Source organism: Micromys minutus (assembly GCF_963924665.1).
Source record: "Micromys minutus genome assembly, chromosome: 6".
Taxonomy (NCBI): Eukaryota; Metazoa; Chordata; class Mammalia; order Rodentia; family Muridae; genus Micromys; species Micromys minutus.
The window spans coordinates 16,560,976-16,579,016 of record NC_137975.1 but is presented as its reverse complement, the minus strand read 5'-3'; the positions used below and the strand labels follow the sequence as shown (position 1 = coordinate 16,579,016).

Below are 18,041 nucleotides of genomic sequence, written 5' to 3'. Positions count from 1 at the left end.
CACAGAGGAAGAGTGTTGAGATTTTTAGAAGCTCTTGGCAGCACACTTAGGGATACAGATACTCCTTTTGTCCTGGAAGTCGGTGAAATATACATTTCTCACTGCTTTGCTGTGCAGATTTACTTTATCAGCATGACATTGGCAATGACCACAGCAGCTGGCAAGGCAGTCCTAAGTGCTCTTCCAGGGACTGCTTTACTTCAGGGAACAATATACTGACCAGAAGATCTCACATGCTCTCCCTGCAGTATCACCTCAGCCTTTGAAGTGGAGAGGTAAAGCAGCATCATTAGCATCCTACAGTGCAGAAAGAAAACAAGAGTTAAAATAGAAATACAGAAAGAGATAGCACAGTCCCACAAGCTCAGAGCAGCCCACAGATAATCCATCATAGTCAGGCTTTCCTTGAATTGGGCTACTTTGCTTCAGTATTGAGTGTTGACAGAGGATGTCAATGCACCTGTAATAGCTGGCAGCCCTCTCTTTCTGGAGAAATCTATATTTAGAATCTGGGACTGAGTCCTAGGGGTATCACACCATGTTCTTAGGACTGCACATGACACAGAGTTCACTGTCCTGTTAAGAACTTTCATTTTTGTTTTAATTTGAGCCTGTTCGTTGCCTGAATAAGTAGGTTAAGGGAGCAATGGAAAGACAGTGTGGCAGCACACACTTGTAACTGCAACATGCTTGGAAGTACACATGCTTTGTAAGTGCACAAGCTCGTAAATGCAACAGTTGGGAGGCTGAGGCAGGATCCTGTGTCTAAGGTCAGTTCTGACTAAACTGTGAGAATCTGTGTAAAAAGAAGAAAACAGGAGAAAAGGAATTAGAAGAAGAGGAGAAAGAAAAATGGGGAAAGAGAAGGAGGTAGAACAGAGGGAAGAAGAAGAAGAGGAAAAGAAAGAGGAAAAGGAAGAGGAAAAGGAAGAGGAAGAGTTATCTTCAGCCTTCAGGTAACTCATAAAATTACTGAGTTGTTTACCCAGTTGGGCTCCTGATAGACCTAAGGGAATATATTCTAATTTTTTTAGAATCAGAAACTAACATTTCTACAGTTTAGTATGAGTGTTAACACTAAAAATTAATGCAAGAAAAAAAATCAAAGAGATTCAAAGAATTTAAATTCAAAGTCATATGAAAGGATGTTACCTAGCTGTGGCAGGAAACATAGAGGAAGAGAGAAATTAAGAAGCCAGTTGGCAAAGAAATACTGCCAACCCTTCCCCACCAGGGCTCCTGTAACTCCAGCATCTTGGTTTTCCTTTCATCTTGCTATAATAAAATACTCTGTCAAAATCAATTTAAGGAGGGATGGGTCCAATTGACTCACACTTCCAAGTTACAGTCCATCAATTTGGGGAAGTAAAGGCAGCAGAACTTGAGTAGTGACAGAAACAGGTTATTTGCTAAGAAAGGCAACAGACATTCCAGAGGTGGACTAGTGAGTTGGAAAAAGACAGATACAGAAAACTCATGTCAGTTTTGGATGTGAAGCAGCTGGTCACAAAGTCTTTGTATGGGAGAGCCAAGAAGAGGGGCTGATATGTGCATGTTTTGCGTACAGTATAGCTTATTGTCCCTATATTACAGAAGCTAGGATCAAACCCAGGATATGGTACCACCTATAGTGGCCTGGTTTTTCCCACTTCAATGAATGTAATCAACACAAAAATGAGGCTATAACTCCTTGGTTTTAGACCTCTCGGACAAGGGACTGAGGTGTGTATTTTACATAGCAAAGCACAACGGGCCTCCAGATTGCCCCAGCATCCCTCATTCCCTACCTAGAATACCCTACTCCCAACCCTGAACTTTTCATTTCAGGTGCTGGCCTTCCCCTTTCCTCAGAGGCTCTTCCCTATATAATCTAGATATTGTAATTCCTTCTTATCCTCTCCTCTCCTTTTCTCTCTCTTTGCTCATGGTCATGCTTTCTCTCTTTCTCCCCCTCTCCTCTCCCTGTTTTTCCATGGCAACTTTTCTGACCTCCTTCCTTGAGAGCAGCTTCCCAATAAACTTGTGTGTGTGAGCTCTCTCTCTCTCTCTCTCTCTCTCTCTCTCTCTCTCTCTCTCTCTCTCTCTCTCTCTCTCTCTCACACACACACACACACACACACACACACATATATTGCTTAAATTGTCTCATTTTAGCACCACAGCAATAACGTACCAATAAATGCTCCAAGGTATGGAAGAGAAGAATGATTTTATTTTAGATTTGAGGGAATGTGAAGCAGAAGCATCTGAAAGAGTCCAGACTGAACCGGGCCATGAGAGGAGAGGGCAGGAGGGAGATCAAGTGATGTTAAACAAGAGCCAAGAAGAGCAAAGAGAGAACTAAGTCAGTCCATGGCAGAAACGGCAGGTTTATAGAGAAATGAGAAGCTGGGGGAAGGAAAGGTGAGGGAAGCCCATGGAGTAGAGAGGTTTAGGAGAGGGAGGGGGATGAGAAATGCTGGCATGAGCCAAGGAGCCATAGGTACTAAGTAAAGCTAGAGGTCAAGCACACACTTTGCTATGCTAATGTGTTTGTGGTACATGACATCTTCAAAAACCCAAATATATACAAGTAACAACTTGTAATGTACCCAAACTCAAAGGACAGGACAGCTTCTAGCATCCTAATTCAGCCAACTTTTGCCTTGAGAGTTTCTTTCTTTCCTTCCTTCTTTCTTTCTTTCTTTCTTTCTTTCTTTCTTTCTTTCTTTCTTTCTTTCTTTTATTCTTCCTTTCTTCCTTCCTTCCTACCTTCCTCCCTCCCTCCCTCCCTACTTCCCTCCCCCTTCTCTGTCTTTCTTTCTTTCCCTTTCTTTCTTTCTTTCTTTCTTTCTTTCTTTCTTTCTTTCTTTCTTCCTTCCTTCCTTCCTTCCTTCCTTTCTTTCTTTCTTTCTTTCTTTCTTTCTTTCTTTCTTTCTTTCTTTTTTTCTTAATAGACAGTCTGTTTCTTTTTCTACTTATGGGTTCCTGGTCTAGTTCATTGTTTCATGAAACATGAACCTGAAAATCTCATCAAGTGCATCCTAGCCTCTGATCTGCATCTGTGGAACAGGTTCAAGGTAAGCCACCTGTTCGATGCTCTTGGATGTTCTCTGTCAGCATTGGAATTGCCCTGCCAACTGAGACAAATAGCATCAGGGCACATTTAAACTAACATTCTTCATCAATTCTTAAAGTAGACAAAGTGGAAGTTGCAGCAATAATATTTTTTTTCTTTGAAGCCATGTAATATTTGTAACATAACTAAATGTCTGATTCATTTAGATAGAAAAGAAGCCCTAATTTTCTTATTTACTTATTTAAACAATAAGATTAAATGATCAGTAGGTATTAATTTCATAATAAATTTAAAATATAGTATCTGGAATGCTCGGAGGCAGGGTTGCCAAGTGTAAAACATTTGCTTTGTAAACCTAAGGACCTGGTTTGCCTTCCTAGAATCCCAGGCACAGTAGCTCATATAGCTGTATTATCAGTGCACATATGGGAACCTGGGAGCCAGAAAGAGGAGAATCCCAGAAGCGGGGAGCCTAGCTTGTTCAGCATATGCAGTAATAAGCAAGAAGTTGCCTCAGGCAAGCTATGATAGAGCCTGAGGTTATCTTCTGACCTCCATGCATGTGATGTGACATGCTTGTACTTGAATAGAAACATAACCACACTCAAAAGAGAAAAGCCTTAAATAATTTGTATGGAGAAAAATCTTACAATTTTTTAAAAGCAGATTACAAATTTGCCATATTTTCTATTTTTCCAATTTCTAACTCCCCTCCTTTCCAATAAACACACACATATATACTCTCCGGAACACATAGACATTCTAGTAGCTTAATTTATAAGCCTTATTTATCAATATATTCCTTCCTAAATACTGAGAAGTATTAACACATATAATACATATTGATATCATGGGATTTTAAATTAATGAATATTGAGAACTGGGCAAGAAGCTTCTACATTGACTTGTGCATTGGCAATATCTTATCATCCTCCTCACAGTAATTCTAACAGTATTCTCTGGTGTGACACCTGACCATCCTCCAGAGAATTAAAGAAATTGTTTTCTCTATAAGGGAGTTTCTAAAATTAGGAGTGAACCTATGCAATTTTTGAGTCTGGGAAAATAGTGTGAAGGATAGAAATTTAGGATTTTTACATGTAATAATACGCAAAAGTTTCTGACTCTCTGATACTATGGAAACCATGATGGGTGATACTAAAATTGTGCTCTGTTTATCAATTATATTTTCATATTAAGGACCCCTGGGCTCATTCACCAGGAGAGAATGCTGTTTCACTGTGGGAGTCTTAGAAACAGGGTGACATATTACATTCTGAACATGTGACTTATCCATTCTAATTGGTCTAAAAATGACAGCCGTTCAGAAATCTCAAGGTCAGGGGGCTGCTTTATTTACACATGCATCAAGCTTCTTGATTCTTTAAGCAGGATGAAAATAATAAGCAATTGCCACTGGACTTCTGTGCTGAAAAGGTTAGACAAATGTACAAATAAATGTACGACAAACCTGACTGTATACTAATCGTCTCTCTGCACATTAGGGTTTAAAATGCAGCACTCCATACTGGGAAAGCTATCTTAATCCCTTCATTGTTATTTAATTTCATGTGTTGTAAAAGAGGTTCATTTATCATTTATATTAATATTCCAGTGAGAAAGAGGACACTGGGGAGAGTTCTGTCCCAGCTAGTGATTCTATTTGGTTTAGCTATAGAATGGAAGGAACTGGAAGGAAGATTAACTTCTTGATATACTGGCTCTCTGTTTCATTATCTTGGGAGTCTTTGCTGATCCATTAGGGAACATTAAGGAGACTTAGGTCAACCTTGGTGTCATAAATGCCATATAAACATTCCACTCAATATATTGTTTAGTTGCAACAGAATCACATTTATAAATAATGGTGAAGGAAGAACAATATTCAGCTTTATCTCATCTCTCATTAGTCTTTTGAGAACCTGATACTGGCCTTGAGCTAGCTCTTTGTTATGTTGTCAGCTAATGTGTGCACTCCATAGCCCAGGGAGAGTGGACTAAGTGTGAGAACTAGAAGAAAGCACTATGTAATTTACAGCAGGGAATGTGACTGTTGGCTGATCTGGTAGATAGAGAGACATCTATTTCCAATATGGCTCCCCCAAGGCTCTAGGAACACTGCTGAAGAGGGGAGCAGAAAAGATGGTGGTCAGAGAAAACACAGGACAACAGTGCCTTCTGATATGAGAGGGCAGTTTTGCTGAGAAATTCACAGAAGCTATTATCACTAGTTTGCTGATGAGCTTGCCTAATTCTCGGGATGATTCTATGAGGTAGATCCTCTCACACCTACTAATAGTCCAGGCAGCTGATGTTGAGTGATGTGTGGTAACTTTCCCAAGAGCACACTGCTAATAAACGGGGACAGTGAAAGTCAACATTTAAGTCCTGTGGTTCTAGGGCCTCACGCAGGTGGCACAATGGGTAAATAATTAATCTTAGTAAATGTAGTCCTTGGTGTCTAGTAGCCTATGACCTGAACGAGGTAAAAACAATCTGCATGAATAGAGTATGCCCTTCTTAGGGGCCTTTCTGTTTTAAGTGAAGACTAGAAAGAGCTGGACACTGTTCAAACTCAGCAGAGGCTTCCTAGCTCAAATGTGATCACAGCTGTGGAATCTGAGTTGCATCCATTTCCAGCTTGTTAAGGTTTCTGATGAACAACAAGCAGAGCATAGAGGCTCCTCAGCTCTTGGCTTCACCAAAGCTGGAGCTATTTATCATTTCACTTCTGTCCTTTACAGGATTGTCCCCTACCAGTCTACATCCAAAAACAATCGCTCTGCCTCACCAGTACTTAGGACAGCACAGCATCCTGGTTTGCAACCAGAATTGCATTGTCTTCATTTCAGCTCATTTCTTCTCAACCAGCCCCGGAAGATCCTTGTCACATTTGGGACAATCTCATTGACTACAACTTGAGTAGTGGGAACATTGTAATTACCCTTTCTAGAACTTTCTTTTATAAAATCTTCATTCTAGCACTCAGCAGATAAGGAAAGGGAAAAAATACAGAGTTACTGAATTTGAATCATCTTCCCAAGTTTTTTCCTTCCAAGAGCAAAAATACCAGTTACAGTTTTTTTCAAGCTTCTTTTGCCCTCCAGGCAGAAGGTGTCAAGCAATTATGTCGATATAAGTTTCCCCATGCCTCTTTCCTCATAGGTTAGAATCTCATTAAATTTTATGAAAAGTTTTAGTAATAGGCAGTGTATTGCAATTATGAGCTTTGACATCTGTCTTAATATGATCTTGCACCAAGTTTGAGAGTATTTATTTATGGCTAGATGTCTCATTATGCAACAAACCAGAGCTTGTGGAAGTGAAAAGTATTCATGCCTCCCCTACAAAAGAAAGGAAGTGAAGCTTTTCTGCCTGACTCATCCGTGGTCTTCTGAAGGAGCTCAGGGACACAGAAAAAAATGTGGCTGAAGGAAAATGAGATCATTGTGTCACTAGTAGAGGTTGTTGGACTAGCATCTCAGAGGGTTCACTTATGACACTCAACACCCAAGGCTGAAAGACTCAATCTTCTGAATGGTATGCCAGACTTGATTAGGTCAGAATGTAGTGTCAGATTAGCACACATGTCATGAAATGACATTCAAAGTAAGGATTTATGATCATCTACATAACTGACAAAGCCATCACATGCCTATCTAGTTAATATTATCACCCTGATCATCTTCTTATGAAAGCCAGAGTATGTTTAAAAGGTACTATGCATTAAAGTGGGCATATTATTAGCATTTAAGACATCAGGAATTTACACTAAAATCTAGTTCATGAACTTGGAACATAGTAAAGTGCTTGTCTCACAAGAATGAGAAACATTCTCTTTTCAACACACACACACAAACACATACACACACAACATACACACACACACACATATATATACATACATACATACATACATACATACATACATACATACACACATATATTTATATAGGTAGCAAAATAAATCTGAAGGCATGATTCAGGCAGAATGAACAATCAGCGAATTCCTTTTCCTATTTTAGAGAAGAAAAAAATAGAGATTCTAAATAGGGATTGATGTGTCCACAAAGAATGTGGCCTGCAAAAGTTCCCATGTAGAAATGTGATCTTCCTTGCCCATATGTTGGTAGAAGAAAGAAGTCTATTGGTTCTCAATCACTGGTACAGAATGAAGTATGCAGAATGAACTCATAACCCAATAAAGTAAAGAGAAAACTAATGAGATTGATGCTCAAATTTTACTCAGCGATCTCTGTTATAGGTTCTTAGGTAGACACTGAATCTGGTACCTTCTTTGCTATCTGCTATGCCTATATCAAACATTTCCCAAATTTCCTCCTTCAGAAACAACAGCAGCATAAAAGCAAACATACTTGCCCATGTGACGTCTTTCTTCCTGAGGGCACAACTAAGCAAGCTGGCTTTGTGTTATAAGTTGCAAGTTTGCTGTTCCCTTTAACTCATATTAATCTTAAAAATACAGAGTCCCGGGCAACTAACAATGAAAGGGCCATGGGATATCTGTGCTTTGCATGTCCTTTCTTCACTACTTCATTCTTCAGAATGTTTTTGTAAAATCGTATTTATATTTTAATAATGTTTGTGCGTATATGTACAATGATGTATCCTCATCCTCTCTCACCCACTTCCACTTCCACCTCTTCCCTATGTCTCCATTAATCTTCCAATGTTTCCTCTTCTTTATTCTTCTTTCCTTCCTCATACACCTCCTCCTCCTTTTGGTATAAGTTACTAAGTAGCAATCGAACTCCCCATATGTGCATGACTGTGAGGTATGCCCTGGCCTATCAGATATCTACCAAAGTTCATGTATCCAAAATATTCATCTTCTCTCCCTCAGCAGCTCTGCTTGGCTCTTCAGTGAGGAGCAAGTCCTCATCTCTTTCTCTATTCATACTGCAATCTTGACTAACTTGATTTTATACACAACTTTAGGAGGTAAACAAAACTACTCTGAGTTCATGAGCACAATGCCATTGCTGTGTCCAGAAGATCCTATCTCACAGTATCTTCCCCATCCATTGGCTCATATAGTCTTTCTGTCTCCTCTTCTGTTCCATTTTCTCAACCTTGCAGTTGTGGGGGAATCAGAACAATGTCGAATTTAGGGCTGATTGCTCAGTCTCTTAGGGTCACCTCTTCAAGCGGGTATACATCTCTGCACTCACTGCTGTCCCCTGCAAAAAGACACTTCTTTGGCCAAAGATTGAGAGTGGTCCAGGTTAAGACGTCTTTCAATTCCAAATGAAAACAGTATTATAAAGGAGAGGAAACATTGCAAGAGAGGTTTGCCCTGATCCTACTCACAAAGACAGCATAGCCAACTAGGAGACTAGACACACAAATGAAAAAGTAACAACAAAAGAGTGAATGTTGTTTTGCAATCAGGGAGGTGTATTTGTGTTAGTCCTTATTTCAGCTTATTATAGAACTAAAACCAATAACTTCATCTTGGCTCTGATTTGGAATAAATCTTACTCTGCCTTCTGGGACACAGAAAGCTTTGTTGAGAAGCTACCAAGTTCAGGCCAAATTTTCAGCTATTTTGAAGAAGAAAAGGAATGAGGCAGTTCAGCATCTGAGAAAACACGATCCAAATATTCAGAGACAAATCCAGTCTCTGGTTATCTAAGGGAGCAGGTGGAGCGGGTTAAGAAATTAGCATAAGTTGAATAATGAAACATTCATTATTTCACAAGTGAATTACTGAAATCCTTGGCGTAAACATGCTTCTGTGTCATATGCTGTTTTATTGTTGTTTGTAGAAAAGAGCCATGTATAATTTAGAAACTGCTTTAATTAGAGTATCAATCATTTTCAAATATTTAGATAAAGTATAAAAAATAGGCAAAGCATGTTCAGAGTTGTAAAATTCAGCAGTTTTCTATGTTTGGTGGAAAACAATATTATTTTTAGACTTTCATATATATAATAATTTAGATTTAAGATATATATGTGTGTGTGTGCGCACACACACACACACACACACACACACACAAACACACACACACACACACATTGGATTGGATTTTTATACGCTTCAATATCCTGGTCATTTTTTATTGATTTCATAGTATGTTCAGAGAGCTTGAAAGCCATAGATGAAGCAAATGGCTCTTCAAAAATATTTGACAAGAAGTTTATAAAGAAAAATAAAAATGGTATAAAATATAGAATATATTAAAATGAAAAGGCACAGTCAATACTGTGTCTTTTATATACTTATCTTTCTCAATTTTCAAATCCACCATAGAATGTATTATGCAATATCAGGAGACAGATGAACTGAGAAAACAAGGTGCAAAAGAGATTTGTTAGGGCATCAGAAGCAAACCAAAGAATTTGCAGGGTGGGACAGAGGGGAGATTAAGTCCTTTGCTTTGCTCAACAATCACTGCCTAATTTGTTATCTGAAGGAGAACCTGATCCATTCGTCAGCATCCTTGGGAGGCAGCATAGACCACAGGATGAGGTTTCTGTAAACAAAGAGTTTTGCATTTGAACTTCTTTCTGCCCTTGTAAAGCTTTGGAATTGGGGGCTGAGAAAATGACTTTGTGTTTAAATTGCATGCTGCAAAATTATAAAGTTGACTGTTAAAACTTACAGAACTTCAAATTAGGTAGAGTAGCCCAAATGTGTAATATCAAAGCTTCTGTTCAAACATAAAATGCAGAGATATGAAAAGTCTCAGGAAGTCCACCGTTAGTATGCAGAGGATTAAACATTAAGAATAAATTGTTACATAATGCCATTCTAAATAAAGAGTGAATTTTGGGCTGGAATGATGGCTTGGTTGTTACATTCTCCTCTTGTACAGCATGGTTCTCAACATCGATGCTGGTTCACTTACAACCACTTGTAACTCTAGGCACAGGTGATCTGCTGCCCCCTAAAGCCTCCATGAGCACTGCACTTCTACGTAAACACACACACACAGACACACACACTGTTTTAAAACCTGTAAGAGCATGAAGTTGTGTGTTAGATCATCCTAGTTATGTACATTTTTTACACACCATGAGCATATAAAAATGTTGTTTCTTAACAGAACAGTAGAAATATTAGTCACGTTGAACCCATCTATATTTTTAATGCCATGTGTCAATGTGCACATGTGGTGAATTTATTCTGGATGAGGAGAGAAAATCTAATTGAACCTGGGGCTGTCTGATTACTCTCTTACTCTCTTCCTTTAAGTATCATCACTTTCAAACTGAGCAGTTGACTGGTACAGAGGAGAGACAGGAAGAGATATATTTGCCCCCTTGTTTATATAGCTGTGTGATCACTGATTCCAATGGTCTGTTTGACACAATCTGGAGTCATCCACAAAGAGAGCCTTAATGAGGAAGGGTCTAGATCAGGCTGTTCCCTGAGCATGTGTCTGGGTTGGAGGTTGTCTTCTGTTGACTGAGGTGGGAGGACTTCAGGCGACTCAGGCAGCATTCTCCAGGCAGGATATTAGGGAACAGAAGAAAATCTGAGCTCTAGAATGTGTTAATTTATTGCTATTTGCTCTTGACTGTGGATGTGATGTGATGTGATGCTTTAAGCTCCTGACAATTTGACTTCTATACAATGAAGGACTATAACTTGAAATTGTGTACTGAAATAAACCTGTTCTTCTATAGGCTGTTTTTTCTCATGATCCTTTGTCACAGCCACAGGAAATGGAACTAAGACAATGTGGCTGGAGTGATGGCTTGGTGGTTAAGAGCAGGTATTGACCTTCTAGAGGGCCACTGTTCTCTTCTGAAATTCCATCAAGTGGTCTACATCTTATGTAACTGAAGCTTTGGGGGATCTGACACAGTCATCTGATTCCTGTGGGAACTCTCTCTCTCTCTCTCTCTCTCTCTCTCTCTCTCTCTCTCACACACACACACACACACACACACAGACACACACACACACACACACACACACACACACACACACACATGCACATACACATAATACCCAGGAGTAACATGAGGCAATATGAAATGTATCAGCCATCTTGCTACCTCATCTTTACTGGAACTTTCAGGCCTCCTTTCTGAATGGTTCTGGACCTAATTAGGCATAGGATGTGTGCAGTGCCTATAGAACAGCTAGGAAAGGAACCACAGGTTACTTACCTAGTGGAATAGTTTATTGTCTCAGTTGAGTTTACTTACATCATTCCAGTCATTGTGTATTTCAAGATAGTAACAGCAGAGCCCAAATCCAAGTTTGGATGGAAATTGTAACAATGACAAATGTGTGAAGTTTACAAGGAATAAGGCTTTCTCTCTGGGCATTATGAGGTTTTCCCAGAATTCCTTGCTTCTGTCTAAAAGGTGAAAGAAGGAACCGGCCACATTCTTATGAGCCAAGACAAAAAAAACTGTCTTCATCCATTGCTAGATGTTTACAGGTAGGAAATGCCCCTAATTATGAAACACTGTGTGGTTAGGACTGCTTCTTCAGGTGTGTGAAGCTTGCATCCTGAGTTCCCACTGATACCTCAGCTTCTTATTCCCTACAGACATAGAACACTCCTCTAAGCAAAACTGTTACCATCTTCTTCGGAGTACCTGCTACCACTCAAAGGAGACCTTCAAGAACAAGCCTATTGACATTCTTCTATACAAGAAGGGGGTGGAGAGACATATCAGACTCTCAAGTGAGATTGTAGCACTAAACATGTGTTGAAGACATATAAAGGTTGCTCCAGCTGTAGCTGTGATCTAGGGAGGTACTAGCATACAGAGAGTGTGGAAAGGAGAGTGAAGGAGAACTTCTATCTGCACCACTACAGACACCTCACTGTTCATGTTGGCATGGGTACTTTCAGATGAATGGCTGTGTATGAGTTACCTAAACCCCTGTGAGCAAAAGCCTGCTCCTGCCCCCATTGCTTTCTCAAGGTAAATTTCAGTGGAAATTTGCTTATGTCTATGTATTAGTCAGTGTTGTCTAGAGCAACAGAGCTTATATGATGAATCTGCCTCTGTGTGTCTCTCTCCATATACATGGAATAAATTGAAATGAATACAACACAGCGTGTGTGTGTGTGTGTGTGTGTGTGTGTGTGTGTGTGTGTGTGTGTGTGATTTACTGGAATGAATTATAGGCTACAGCCAGCTACTACAAAATAGCTGACTATGAACAAAGTGTCCAAGCTCTAATTTCAGGAAAGAAAAGCAACCAAGGCAGTAGATAAAGAGCAAAAGCTTCCTTCTTTGTCATCATATAAACTCCCATCAGAAAGCATGGCTCATATTAAAGGCCTATCTTCCCACCTCAAGATCTGATCAAAAACTTATGTCTTCCCACCTCAAAGTTTCAGACTCAAAGTAGATTCACCTCCTTCAAACCAAGCCCATAAAATAAAACCTCTCACGTGTGTATCTTCCATTTATGCTTTGAAGTTTAATCCAAATAGAGTGATGTTGACAATCAAGAATAGCCATCAGTCTGTCATTGACATCCTTTCTGAGGAAAGTATGCATTCATCTGCTTCTCCAGAAAACAGGACACTCAACACCTACAGGTCAGAATGCTATTTTAAAAGACCTTGGTACCCTATTGGTTAAATACTTCAGTGCATACACTGCCATAATTCCTCATTTTCAAACCTGATCATCTGCAATGATTTTTGGCAAAGAAATAAAATCTGTGTGTGTGTGTGTGTGTGTGTGTGTGTGTGTGTGTGTGTGTGTGTGTGTGTGACCACTCACACACTCATTGCATGCACACGGAGGCACCTGCCATAACATGCACATGTATGTCTAAGGGCAACTTGTGGAAGGATAATTTTTTGTTTTGTTTTATTATTTCTTTTTGTTTGTTTGTGTTTTCTTCCTGTCAGCGTGAGAGCTCCTGAACTGAACGTGGCTGAAGCATAAGCAGTAAGTGCTTGCGGATGCTCAAACATCTTACTGGCTCACCAAAAACTCTTTATAAATGTATCCAGACCACACCTTATAAATCATTAGTATCCTCTCGCCTTCCACATTTGACTTTATGACCTTTTGAATGCGCCTTAGAGCACATATGTAGAACATATAAGTGTAAAGCAATACAGTTAAATGTATGCCCGTCCGGCTTCAAATATAGATTCAAGCTATGGTATTCATTTCTTAGGCTCTGCACAATTTCTAGGGAATTGCCCCAATCTAACTTCTAACACTAGTTCGTATAATACTATGCTCTCCAAATACATGTTGGTTAATTCTCTGGGTCATTTCTGCTCTCGTGGTCTGGAGTCCTGGGGAATAATTTCCCTCTGACTTGTGCTGATGTCCATCGAAATCTAATCTAATGGAGACCCGCACCCTTCTCTCCTGCTTCTCTTTCCCATTCCATCTTTCTCTTTCTCTCTTGGTCCTTACCTGTGACTTCAAGCCTAGTTACTCAAACTCCACCTCTCCACCCCACCCCCCGAGTAATTAGCTGCCACCAGCTTTATTTAACCAATAATTTTAAATTGGGGGCAAGGATTACCCAACAAAATCTGAGTACAGAAATTAGCATTTGGTACCCTCTCCACTCCTAACCCAGAAGCTGTCTCCAATTGATAACCACTTGCAAAATAAATTTTAGTTATCTTCCAAGGGATTCTCACAATTTTAGGGAAACGAGTCTCTCCTAAAGGTAGGAGCATGCCCAGCAGTAGAACTAGACGACCAACATATAATGAATTCAGTGGCATTTTTGAGGTTTTATGTCTTTTATCGTTGTCTCAGGATTCTTTTCTTTAAAGTTTTTTATTGTACACAATACAATACAGGTCCTTCCTCCACTACAGGTCCTTTCCATATGTATTATGGATTCTAGTTTAGTGTTTTTATGAGATTCCAGAATGTACAAATAAAGGTGTTTATGCATCTGTTAAAAAACAAAAAAGAGAAAGAAAGAAATTAGCATTTGACAGCAAATAGCACCAGATCAACTTTCTTCATATAAGAACCCGGTATTAGTGTTTTCATATGACAAAGTGTGCTTTTCCCTAGGGTCTGAATTCAAAGTTTGTAAGATAATCATACTACTAGTTTTCTGGATAATGTAGATTGTAACCATGTAGTCATTTTTATTTTCATGTAATCCACAGCTCTGTCACGTTTCATTTCTTAATTCTATTGCTTAGTGTCCTTCTTGTTCCTCAAGATACCTCACTTTTCTACCATATGCCATGATCTAATACATGAAATAGTACATGTTTGGTACAGAGTAAGTGCTTCTGAAATAGTTATCAAGTATTTATACATTAAAAGTGCATTTGCAGGCATTGTATACTTGCTTAATATATGGAATATGAAGATGGCATTAGCATGCTTTTTCTTTCTACTTCCATAGCATGATTTATTTTCAATGTTGAAGTCCATGTTATATAAAGTCTTTGAATTTGAGATTATATCTGTGTCATCAGAAGCATGTTTGCTTGTTTGTTTGTTTCGTGTAGGAGGGGCACTGGACTATAATGAGAACTATTTCAATGGATGATGAGGATGTTTGTGGTGTGTATGTGTGTGTGTGTGTGTGTGTGTGTGTGTGTGTGTGTGTGTGTGTGTGTGTGTGTGTATGTGGGCATACACACAGATGTAAAAGAATCCATAGAGTTGAAGTTACACATAACAATGAGCCACGCAACCAAGATGCTGGGACCAAATATAGTTCCACCATGGGAGTAGCATTAGCCATCTGTCTGGCTCTAAGAAACAGGAAAACTTAGCATTTAAGTCTTGAATCTACCATAACTGCCTATATAATTAGGACAAATTTCTACATATTTCATTTTCTTCTTTAAGCCTCAAATTAATCTTTAAGATTCCTGAGACTCTAAAAGCCTGTAGCTCTTAGAAAACTCTTAAGTGTTGTTTTAGAGTATGAGGTTTTGCAAACTCAGGAAGATGTCCACTCTAATCAAATTATAGCAAATGTTCTTTGATAATTTTTATAAAAAGTAAAGTCCTTTAGAGTTAAAAGGTTTACCATGTCCTATAAAAAATAAGCCTTTTGGAGACTTTCTGAACAAATGTGGACCCCACAAACTGAAATGTTAATTAAAATATGTCTGACATGTCAGGGAAAAAGCAAAATGATCCACTTGAGATACTATCCCTTTTACAGAACAACTATTTGAGAAAGACTGCTCTTGTACTCTTTGAAAATCAGATAACCCATCTCCAGCAGGTTCCTCTGTTCCTGCATTTGTGAAGAAGAGTGAGCACACAAACGGATTCCTTCAAACCTTGGAGAGGACAAGATACAGGGCTCGTCCTTGCCACAGTGTGGTTGTCCATTCATCTTGGTGGCAGTCTATCAATTCTCCATCACCCCAATCTACCTTCCATTCTCCAACCATCAATTTCCACTTTCAGGGTGAGATTTATAATTGTCAGAGTCAAGCAGTCTCTTAAAGGTGCTGTGGGACAGAGATATCATTCATGTTGGGACTAAAGAAAAGGCAAGAGGAAGCAGCTGACATTATTTTCTAGGTTGCCCTTCTGGTTATCTCTGCTCTCCCCTCACCAGCTTCTAACATCAGCACCCTCCTGGAGCAATGGGCAACAACATCTTTAGTAGACCAGGGCTGACTTGCCATAAACAGGACTGCTAGCCATAGCTCATGTCTGCTTCCCTTACCATGAATGTAACTGACACCTCCTGTGAGCTATTGACAAGGGCTGGCGATGCCCTCCAGTTGCTCTGATTTCTATTTTCCAAGGTACTCAGTTATGTCACAACAGATTCATCACTTTCGACTTGAGAAGCATTGTAGAGTTCATTTTTCCAATGTCATATCCACTGCAGAAATTCTCTTTATTATAGCCCCCAAAATAATCTGTCTTACAGTTTCTGTTCGAACCGAATTCAGTGGCAGGTAAGCGGGTGATTTTTATGGGTGTTTATTATACTTTTGAAACACAACTAATAGGCAAAAAGAACTTATAACTTCTTGTTGATATCAACCTTGCCCCACCTGCAACCACATATAAAAACACTCTTTTCTGTTTCTGCAAAGTCATCTTAAATAGAATACATATCTGAATCACACATTTCAAATTAATGTATAACTAGAATGAAAATTTACAATTACACTTCATTTGACTTGCATAAACTTGCTCTCATTCTGTGTTTTGTGTCATTGCCTACATGTGTATATCCACATTTACATGGGTGTATATTTGCATATATGTATATATTTGTGTGTATGTACATTTTTTTCAGTCTCTACCCATATATGTCCTGTCTGGGCTTGTGTGTGTTGCTATCTATCTTCAGTAGTTACTAAAGTTAGTGAGCTTTAAAGCATCCCATAAATACTGTTTACGTCCTGCTCACAGATACCCTAAAAGCTAGAATTCCATTGATTCATTATAATTATTGTTGCTGTCACACTGAAAAGTCAGCAAACTGAGCCAGAGACTACAAGTCATTTATGGAGCAGATTCACCCCAAATCCCAGCCGTTGTCTTCTTAATCCTGCATCAGGTCTGTGGTCTGAGTAATAGTAACATTATGTAAGGAGATATGGGCTTATGCTTTCTTTTAAAAGAACCATTCTAGTTACATGGAGTTTGTATACCCATAAAGAAAGGCATGTAGGAAGAAGGCTTGGTGCCCACATGCAGCCAGAAAACTAAGCTGTCCAGTTTTTCACAATTCTTTCATTCAACACTAAAGTTCTCACCCATAGATGAATAAGCCTAGCAGCCACTTTTATGTATTTTCTGTCACAATGTTTGAAATCAAAAGTTACCTGGTAACATGGTTCATTGATTGGGGACCAATATTTGCACAGCGAGAGTTCCATTCCTAGAATGCAACCTGGCTAGCTCACAACTATATACAACTTCAGTTACAGAGGATAATGCACCTCTGTCCTCCTCAGGTACTGTATTCTTATATCATACTCCTGCTCCCAGACACACATGCATATATATATCTAATTGTATATATACAATTAGAAGTGTTATTTAAAAAAATCTTCAAATTTTATTATATTTAATACATGTGTTTTCCTTCATAGGTTTTTCATGCATTCACTGTTTAAATTTTGTGATTAGCAGCAAGGTCTAGAAAACTTAAAGTAGACAACATATATATATATATATATATATATATATATATATATATATATATTTATTTAAAGATTTATTTGTTACATTTAAGTATACTGTAGCTGTTTTAGACACACCAGAAGAAAGCATCTGATCTCATTACAAATGGTTGTGAATGTGTAGTTTCTGGGATTTGAACTTAGGACCTCAGAAAGAGCAGTCAGGGCTTTTAATCACTGATCCATCTCTCCAGCCCCTACAAAGCATATTTTAAAATCAATTTTATTTATTCTTACGTGTGTCTGTCTGTGTGGGGATATATGCACATAAGTACAAAGCAGGTGGAGGCCAGAAAACAGTACCAGATCCAATTGGATTTGGATTTAGGTCTTTGAGCCACCTAATGATAGTACTAAAAGCCAAACTCAGACCCCCTGAAAAAATAGCAAGCCCTATCTATCTATCTATCTATCTATCTATCTATCTATCTATCTATCTACCTACCTACCTACCCACTCACCCACCCGTCCGTCCATCCATCCATCCATCCATCCATCCATCCATCCATCCATCCATCTATCTATCTATCTATTTATCTATCTATCTATCTATCTATCTATCTATCATTCACTTTATATCCCACTGCACATCTGGAGTGTATGTCTGAGGATGCCTAGGTTCAGCTCATGTATGTTTTTTGGTTGTCAGTACAGACTCTTAGATTTCCCAGGAGCTTGCCATCCTTTCTTCTATTCTTCCATTAGAGTCTCAAAGCTCCATCCAGTGCTTGATTTTTGGTGTTTGTCTGTCTGTGTCAGTTGCTGGGTGGAGCCTCTCGGAGGACAGCTGTGCCAGATACCCGTCTGCAAGCACAACAGAGTTCACTAATAGTGTCAGGGATTGGTGCTTGCCCATGGGTTGGGTGGCC

The 18,041-nt window shown here is 39.0% G+C and overlaps 1 protein-coding gene across 2 annotated transcripts in view; it reads left to right on the top strand.

The window, feature by feature from the left end:
• Nucleotides 1-18,041, top strand: part of DPP10 (dipeptidyl peptidase like 10) — a gene marked incomplete at both ends in the record, with an annotated part of 1,446,555 nt that overhangs the window by 472,473 nt on the left and 956,041 nt on the right. The gene's annotated exons all lie outside the window — the stretch shown is intronic.